The sequence below is a fragment of the Dermochelys coriacea genome, chromosome 2 (assembly GCF_009764565.3).
Source record: "Dermochelys coriacea isolate rDerCor1 chromosome 2, rDerCor1.pri.v4, whole genome shotgun sequence".
In the NCBI taxonomy this organism is placed as follows: Eukaryota; Metazoa; Chordata; order Testudines; family Dermochelyidae; genus Dermochelys; species Dermochelys coriacea.
This window is the reverse complement of record NC_050069.1, coordinates 47985668-47995098: the sequence shown is the minus strand read 5'-3', so window position 1 is coordinate 47995098 and position 9431 is coordinate 47985668. Positions and strand designations below refer to the sequence as shown.

General features: G+C 48.2%; 1 long non-coding RNA gene across 1 annotated transcript; it reads right to left on the bottom strand.

The window, feature by feature from the left end:
- Positions 1-343: 343 nt before the first annotated feature.
- On the bottom strand, positions 344-1983 carry LOC119851829. The gene is made up of 2 exons (XR_005291415.1): positions 1464-1983; positions 344-950 (listed from the first exon to the last, which is right to left on the bottom strand). It is a non-coding gene; the product is annotated as an uncharacterized LOC119851829 (long non-coding RNA).
- Between the last annotated feature and the right edge of the window lie 7448 nt (positions 1984-9431).

Below are 9431 nucleotides of genomic sequence, written 5' to 3'. Positions count from 1 at the left end.
TTAAAAACCTCTAAGGATGGAGATTCCAACACCTCCCTAAGTAACCCATTCCAGTGCTTCACCACCCTCCTAGTGAAATAGTTTTTCCTAATATCCAACTTAGACTTCCCCCACTGCAACTTGAGACCATTACTCCTTGTTCGGCCACCTGCGACCACTGAGAACAGCCTACCTCCATCCTCTTTGGAACCCCCTTCAGGTAGTTGAAGGCTGCTGTCAAATCCCCCCTCACTCTCCTCTTCTGCAGACTAAATAAACCCAGCACTCTGCCATGATTTGTTAAATTACTGCCTTTGATGAAAATTTTGATGATTCCTGACCAGGATTTACAGTCAGCAAATGATCAAATTGCCATTGTTTATTACTACCAGCAGCAAACATCTTGTGTAGGAGACAAATAAAGATTAGTTATCTCTCAGAGAGTTTGTTTTTATTAAATGCCAATTAAGAACAGACAAAAAAGGCTTGGTGGGGAGGGAGATAAGAGTGCAGGGCAGTGTAGTCTCTCATACTGGGTGTAAGTGCAGCTATCAGCTGTCTGAAGGGGTGGAGTGAATGGGGTACTGAGACATTCAAGGAAGTTGCAAGAAATGTGTGGGAGGAATTTGGGGAGGGCATGGAAAGCAGTTCTGTATTGGCAGGCAGGGGAAACATCTGTTCTGCTAGATTGTGATGAGGGACTTCAACATCTCTTTGCTGCTCCATCACTTTTATCATCTGCTCCTGGCCCTTTACAATTTGCTCCTCACTCTCCTTTCTGTCCTGCCTTTCTATTTTAAATTTTTCCTTCAAAGTCTCTCTACACTCCCTGTGTTCTCTTTTTTCGGCCTCTGAGGATTGGATCACCTCTCAGAACATGTCCTCCTTGCTCTTCCTTGGTCACTTCCTTCTCTGATGGAGGTGTTCTGCCATTGTGTAGAGGGCTCCCCAGAAGACCACATCTGCAGAAGCTGGAGAAACAAACATAAGCATGATTGTTAGTTCACGCACAACATCGAATCATTTAGTAAGATACACCTCTTTTTACATATGAATCACTTTTTCCACTGTCCCTTGGTATACACACAACTCAGAGAACACCCTAAGCATGGTGAGTTTGGCCTGGTATGTGGGGGGCACTCAAGATGGGGCAACATGTCTTGGTGTTTTTTTTAAGGGGATAACCACAGGCAACTGGGGACAATATTGAAAATTCTGCCAACATTTTCCACAGACGAGGGGTCATTAAAATTGATACCACACTCCTACAGGTAAGCAAGAATGCAAGGGAACATTTCCTGCATATGTGTAGCTTCAGACCCATTCCCTATGCTGCTCACTTGTGTGCTGCTTTGGTCCCTGCATAAGTGATTGCTTATTGGCATGGGAAAGTTTCCTACAATGGGGGAAGAACCAGAGTCGCTCTGCCAAGGAACCATTGGCAGAGGATTGATGAGTACCTCTGTGACGGGGTTGGGACTCACCACCACAGTGCCTCCTGCTGTTCACTCTGGGAATTAGCTCAGTTCATGCAGAGCGCCGTCTGCCAGCGGTGTCCCTTCCGTCTCTCGCCCTTGATTGGCTTCTTGACCCACATTGCTCCCAGCTCGCGGTGACCTCTTCAGGACACTGCCCTCCGGCAGTGCCCTCAAGTCCACACTTGCCCCCTTCCAGCGGGGAGGTTTAACAGCAGTCCTGCCAGTTCACTCCTTCACTCCTGCCGCAGTGGCCAACCACAACCCCTCGAGCCTAGCCCCTCTGTTCAAGGGCCAGTTGCAGTCTGTCACAGCCACTCTTCCACAGCCAGGTGCTGTACAAGGAGGAATGGGGGGGACCCAGGCCCACCCACTACTCTGGGTCCCAACCCAGGGACCCTCCAGTGGCAGCCTCCTTGCCCTCCTTTTCTCCCCTTCTCTAACTGTTCTTGGGCCACTTCCCTTCTCGCCCTTCACACCCTCTAGACCCTTTCTAACAGGGCCCACAGTCTGGCAGGTATTGGGCCAGAGCCCTTCATAGAATCATAGAATCATAGAATATCAGGGTTGGAAGGGACCCCAGAAGGTCATCTAGTCCAACCCCCTGCTCAAAGCAGGACCAAGTCCCAGTTAAATCATCCCAGCCAGGGCTTTGTCAAGCCTGACCTTAAAAACCTCTAAGGAAGGAGATTCTACCACCTCCCTAGGTAACGCATTCCAGTGTTTCACCACCCTCTTAGTGAAAAAGTTTTTCCTAATATCCAATCTAAACCTCCCCCATTGCAACTTGAGACCATTACTCCTCGTTCTGTCATCTGCTACCATTGAGAACAGTCTAGAGCCATCCTCTTTGAAACCCCCTTTCAGGTAGTTGAAAGCAGCTATCAAATCCCCCCTCATTCTTCTCTTCTGCAGACTAAACAATCCCAGCTCCCTCAGCCTCTCCTCATAAGTCATGTGCTCTAGACCCCTAATCATTTTCGTTGCCCTTCGTTGTACTCTTTCCAATTTATCCACATCCTTCCTGTAGTGTGGGGCCCAAAACTGGACACAGTACTCCAGATGAGGCCTCACCAGTGTCGAATAGAGGGGAACGATCACGTCCCTCGATCTGCTTGCTATGCCCCTACTTATACATCCCAAAATGCCATTGGCCTTCTTGGCAACAAGGGCACACTGCTGACTCATATCCAGCTTCTCGTCCACTGTCACCCCTAGGTCCTTTTCCGCAGAACTGCTGCCGAGCCATTCGGTCCCTAGTCTGTAGCGGTGCATTGGATTCTTCCATCCTAAGTGCAGGACCCTGCATTTATCCTTATTGAACCTCATTAGATTTCTTTGGCCCAATCCTCCAATTTGTCTAGGTCCTTCTGTATCCTATCCCTCCCCTCCAGCGTATCTACCACTCCTCCCAGTTTAGTATCATCCGCAAATTTGCTGAGAGTGCAATCCACACCATCCTCCAGATCATTTATGAAGATATTGAACAAAACGGGCCCCAGGACCGACCCCTGGGGCACTCCACTTGACACCGGCTGCCAACTAGACATGGAGCCATTGATCACTACCCGTTGAGCCCGACAATCTAGCCAGCTTTCTACCCACCTTATAGTGCATTCATCCAGCCCATACTTCCTTAACTTGCTGACAAGAATGCTGTGGGAGACCGTGTCAAAAGCTTTGCTAAAGTCAAGAAACAATACATCCACTGCTTTCCCTTCATCCACAGAACCAGTAATCTCATCATAAAAGGCGATTAGATTAGTCAGGCATGACCTTCCCTTGGTGAATCCATGCTGACTGTTCCTGATCACTTTCCTCTCCTCTAAGTGCTTCAGGATTGATTCTTTGAGGACCTGCTCCATGATTTTTCCAGGGACTGAGGTGAGGCTGACTGGCCTGTAGTTCCCAGGATCCTCCTTCTTCCCTTTTTTAAAGATGGGCACTACATTAGCCTTTTTCCAGTCATCCGGGACTTCCCCCGTTCGCCACGAGTTTTCAAAGATAATGGCCAAGGGCTCTGCAATCACAGCCGCCAATTCCTTCAGCACTCTCGGATGCAATTCGTCCGGCCCCATGGACTTGTGCACGTCCAGCTTTTCTAAATAGTCCCTAACCACCTCTATCTCTACAGAGGGCTGGCCATCTCTTCCCCATTTTGTGTTGCCCAGCACAGCAGTCTGGGAGCTGACCTTGTTAGTGAAAACAGAGGCAAAAAAAGCATTGAGTACATTAGCTTTTTCCACATCCTCTGTCACTAGCTTGCCTCCCTCATTCAGTAAGGGGCCCACACTTTCCTTGGCTTTCTTCTTGTTGCCAACATACCTGAAGAAACCCTTCTTGTTACTCTTGACATCTCTTGCTAGCTGTAGCTCCAGGTGCGATTTGGCCCTCCTGATATCTTTCCTACATGCCCGAGCAATATTTTTATACTCTTCCCTGGTCATATGTCCAACCTTCCACTTCTTGTAAGCTTCTTTTTTATGTTTAAGATCCGCTAGGATTTCACCATTAAGCCAAGCTGGTCGCCTGCCATATTTACTATTCTTTCGACTCATCGGGATGGTTTGTCCCTGTAACCTCAACAGGGATTCCTTGAAATACAGCCAGCTCTCCTGGACTCCCTTCCCTTTCATGTTAGTCCCCCAGGGGATCCTGGCCATCTGTTCCCTGAGGGAGTCAAAGTCTGCTTTCCTGAAGTCCAGGGTCCGTATCCTGCTGCTTACCTTTCTTCCCTGCGTCAGGATCCTGAACTCAACCAACTCATGGTCACTGCCTCCCAGATTCCCATCCACTTTTGCTTCCCCCACTAATTCTACCCGGTTTGTGAGCAGCAGGTCAAGAAAAGCGCTCCCCCTAGTTGGCTCCCCTAGCACTTGCACCAGGAAATTGTCCCCTACGCTTTCCAAAAACTTCCTGGATTGTCTATGCACCGCTGTATTGCTCTCCCAGCAGATATCAGGAAAATTAAAGTCACCCATGAGAATCAGGGCATGCGATCTAGTAGCTTCCGTGAGTTGCCGGAAGAAAGCCTCATCCACCTCATCCCCCTGGTCCGGTGGTCTATAGCAGACTCCCACCATGACATCACTCTTGTTGCACACACTTCTAAACTTAATCCAGAGACACTCAGGTTTTTCCACAGTTTCGTACCGGAGCTCTGAACAGTCATACTGCTCCCTTACATACAGTGCTACTCCCCCACCTTTTCTGCCCTGCCTGTCCTTCCTGAACAGTTTATAACCATCCATGACTGTACTCCAGTCATGTGAGTTATCCCACCAAGTCTCTGTTATTCCAATCACGTCATAATTCCTTGACATCACCAGGACCTCCAGTTCTCCCTGCTTGTTTCCAAGGCTTTGTGCATTTGTATATAAGCACTTGAGATAACCTGTTGATCGCCCCTCATTCCCAGTATGAGGCAGGAGCCCTCCCCTCACAGACATTCCTGCCTGTGCTTCCTCCCGGTATCCCGCTTTCCCACTTACCTCAGGGCTTTGGTCTCCTTCCCCCGGTGAACCTAGTTTAAAGCCCTCCTCACTAGGTTAGCCAGCCTGCTGGCAAAGATGTTCTTCCCTCTCTTCGTAAGATGGAGCCCGTCTCTGCCCAGCACTCCTCCTTCATGGAACACCATCCCATGGTCAAAGAATCCAAAGCCTTCTCTCCGACACCACCTGCGTAGCCATTCGTTGACCTCCACGATTCGACGGTCCCTACCCAGGCCTTTTCCTTCCACGGGGAGGATGGACGAGAACACCACTTGCGCCTCCAACTCCTTTATCCTTCTTCCCAGAGCCACGTAGTCCGCAGTGATCCGCTCAAGGTCATTCTTGGCAGTATCATTGGTGCCCACGTGGAGAAGCAGGAAGGGGTAGCGATCCGAGGGCTTGATGAGTCTCGGCAGTCTCTCCGTCACATCACGAATCTTAGCCCCTGGCAAGCAGCAGACTTCTCGGTTTTCCCGGTCAGGGCGGCAGATAGATGACTCAGTCCCCCGGAGGAGAGAGTCCCCGACCACCACCACCCGCCTTCTCCTCTTGGGAGTGGTGGTCGTGGAACCCCCAACCTCAGGACATCGCATCTCATGCCTCCCAACCAGCGGAGTCTCCTTCCGCTTTCTCCCCCCAGACATATCATCTGGTCCACTCTCCGCATTGGTACCTGTGGAGAGAACATGAAAGCGGTTAGTTACCTGTGTCTGTGTTACTGGAACCCGGACATTCCGCTTACCTCTTCTGGAGGACACATGTTGCCAAGCTTCTTCACTGGCCTCTTGGCTCCTCTGTGCAACCTGCTCTATATCTTTAGAGCTTTGTGCCCCTAGAAGCCTATCCTGAGTTTGGTCCAGAAAATCCTCAGTCTCTCGTATACAACGCAGGGTCGTTACCTGTTGCTCCAGACCTTCAATCTTCTCTTCCAATATGGAGACCAGCTTGCACTTTGTACAGACAAAGTCGCTTCTGTCCTGTGGAAGAAAGACAAACATGGCACATCCAGTGCAGGTCACAACAGCTGAACCCCCCCCTTCCATATCACCTACCTACTATGAGCTTCCTCAGAGACGTTGGCAAGATGTAAGCCTCACTGGGCTCACTCCAGGCGAACTCCCAGGCAAACTCCTGCTGTGAGCTGCTCTGCTGTCCCCGCTGGTTCGCTGCCGCTCAGCTGGTTCGCGAGGCTCTGGCTATTTTCAAACAGCCAGGCTTCCCTGACGCAAACACACAGACACCCTAATGCCCGCCCCCTGCAGGCTAGCAGCCAATCAGACACTCACTCAGGCTCTCTCCCTGCCCTCCCAGCAAACACACGCTCGGATACTTCCTCAGCAAGCAAACACACACACTCGGATACTTACCAGTCCCAGGCAAACTCCTGCTGTGAGCTGCTCTGCTGTCCCCGCTGCTCCGCTCCTTCTATGCACCCCCGAGCCTGCCTAGCACTGGTCTGTCTGAGGTGCTTGTCTCCTGCTCAGGAGACAGACCTTCCCCCATAAAGGTCTGGGACAGAATGCCTGCTCCCTTCCTGGGCAGCCTTTATATGGGGCCTAGCCTAGCCCTGGTTGGCTGGCTGTAATATTGGCCCTGACTGGCTCCCAATAGGCCTTTTCCTGATTGGCTGCCCTTCTGCACTGCCACTCTGGCCTACTCTAGCTCTATCTCTTATAGGGGTGGGGCAACCACCCCACCACAACCTCCAGGAAAAAAATTTAGAAATCTCTCTGTAGTAATCCCATGAACTCTTGGTGTGGATTAACACACTGATCCAGCACACTGCTTAGATACACAGGGGAATGTGGAGCATATGCAAATGCAGCTAGTTTTGTACATTTCTATCCCTTCACCCACTTCTAGAATGTATAGAGCAAAGGACATCTCTACCTCATATAACCGAGCAGCATCAACTCAAAAAGATCACTTACCAGAGCTATCCTCTCCTGCTTCATGCATGCCAGAGGCAGACTGCTGGGACTGGCTAGACTCCTCCTGAGTGGAAAAGAGGTCCTGACTTGTCGTGCCATCAGACGACCCTGCCACATGCTCCACATCATCCTCCATCTCGACCTCCTTGTCCATGACTTCATCCTTGTGGTTGAGTCCACTGTCCGCTGCCTCCAGTCCTGCCAAAGTTGCCATGGGGCTCTTGGCAGTGGAGGTGGGGTTGCCGCTGAGAATGGCATCCAGGTCCTTATAAAAGTGAAAGGTCTTCGGCACAGCACCAGAGCAATGGTTTCCCTTGTCTTCTAGTATGCCTGCCTCAGCTCCTTTATCTTCACACGGCGCTGCTGTGTGTCCCATTCATAGCCCTTATCCAACAAGCCACAAGAAAATCTGACTGTAGGTATTGAAGTTCCTATAGCTGGAGTGGAGCTGGGATTGTACAGCCTCCTCTCCCCAAAGCACCAGCAGATCCAACAACTCAGGTGTGCTCTAAGCAGGAGAGTGTTTGTGGTGTGGAGCCGCCATAGTCCAAATGGTCCACACTTAGCAAACGAGAAGTGGAATTCCAAAAATTCCCGGGCCTTTAAAGGGGGAGGGGCAGATGCCTGTGTACTTTGGTGATATAACTTTGCCTCAAAAAGCTAGCTCTCTGCCTCTCATCAAGGTGATTTTATTTGGCAAAGCTGGAGAGTTTTGTCAGCAGAAGGAGCATTGCAGTGTGTACACCTACACGGTTTTGTCAATGAAACCTGACTTTTGTCGACAAAACTGTGTCATATAGACAAGGCCTGAGTCAGAGAACCACATGGTCTATCTGTGTCTACTGGTCTCAGTAAAGAGTCCTCTTTATATTAATTACAACCATGTCTTCCCTCTTCTGTATCACAAGAGACAGTACAATAGATAGATAGCAGACAGGCATCCACATAAGAACAGTCATCAATACAAATAGTAGTATCTAGGACCATTGCCCGTGGTCTTGGCAGAGAGGCCAAAGACTGAATGGGCATGGACACCGATGTACTCTCTTAGTTGTAGGTAGTCTCACCAAACTATGATTAAGGCAAAATTGTATGCAAGGTTCTATCTGTTTATAAAGATAAATTTAAAAAAAATCAGTCTTCAGGGCTATCAGTCTGATACTTCCCATAGGCACCAAATCACTTTAAAAACATTTATTAATTTACCTAAGTGTATAACATGTAAAGGGGGTCCTAAATAATCCTGGCCTCTGGATTCCATATCTACAATAGAAGTTTATAAAAATGTGAATCCAACTGGATTGAATTAGTTATTAAGGACCCTGTTCATATTTTCATTCAGCTAAGCCTGTCAGAATCTGTCTGCCACCTGGAGGAGACAGGAAAAGAAAGATGCTCTTCTCTCTTCAGTTGGACTCCTTTCAGCTCTCCTAATGTACTATAAGCAACTTTAAAATAAGAAGGATGCTCACTGCTTTTTGAGCCACTAGATTGCCCATTACTGAGCCCAACACAAAAGCGATAGTTTCTGCAATATCTCATCCAGCTAAAGATGACTGGTTTCATTCACTCCACTAATGTACATTGGGCCTAATACAAGAGAGAAGGCTGTGTCATTCTGTGCTTTGAAAGAAAATGTGGTCATTAAGAATAGCAGGGAAAATAGCTTTAAAAGACACAATCTCTAGAGGGGCAAGTTATGCAGTGAGAAGAAACAGCACCATTGCAATAGGTAGTAATGTAACTATTAAAGCAGATGACTGGAAGTCAAAACAACAATTCTATTTCTGACTCTCCCAGAGAATAGCATGTGATCTTGGAAAGGTCACTTAGCCTCTCTGACCAGCAGTCTCTTCTCCATAAAATAGAGGGAATACTTACTTCAAGGCTATATCTGTTAATGTTTATAAAATGCTTGGGAAACTTACATAGAAGTTACCATAAAAGGGCAAAATGTTATCTTTATTATGATGCTGATAGCAAGAAGGGTAACAATAACCTATACAAACAGGGCAGCAGCAGTGAAGCTAGTTAAGGAGCTGTTGTGGGCACCGACACAAACATTACTAGATCAAAATCTCTTCTTGTCAGTGCTAGCAATAAGAGTACTCGTAATACCATGAAGAGACAAAGAATGGGCCTGATTTTTTTTATTTCACTTTGGTGTAAATCAGTAGTACCACCAATGTAGTTAGTGAAATGACACCAGTGTAACACCAGCATAAGTGAGGTCAGAGGCCATCTATTCATACTAGAAGATAGCCATCTGAAACAGGAAAGAGACTCTCCAATAGGTAATTCTTCAGCATCTCCAAGTATTCCTGACAGCAGCAGAATGGCCTAAGCAGAGGTTAGTAATGCATTGAAGTTGCCAGCACTTCGGGGCATGATTAGAATTTAAAATTACCTTGACAAATTAGACAATTGGTCTGAAGTCAACAAGATGACAATAAAGACAAGTGCAAAGTACTACACTTAGGAAGGAAAAATCAAAGGAACTGCTACAGAATGGGGAATAGCTGGCTAGGTAGTAGCACTGCTGAAAAGGATCTGGA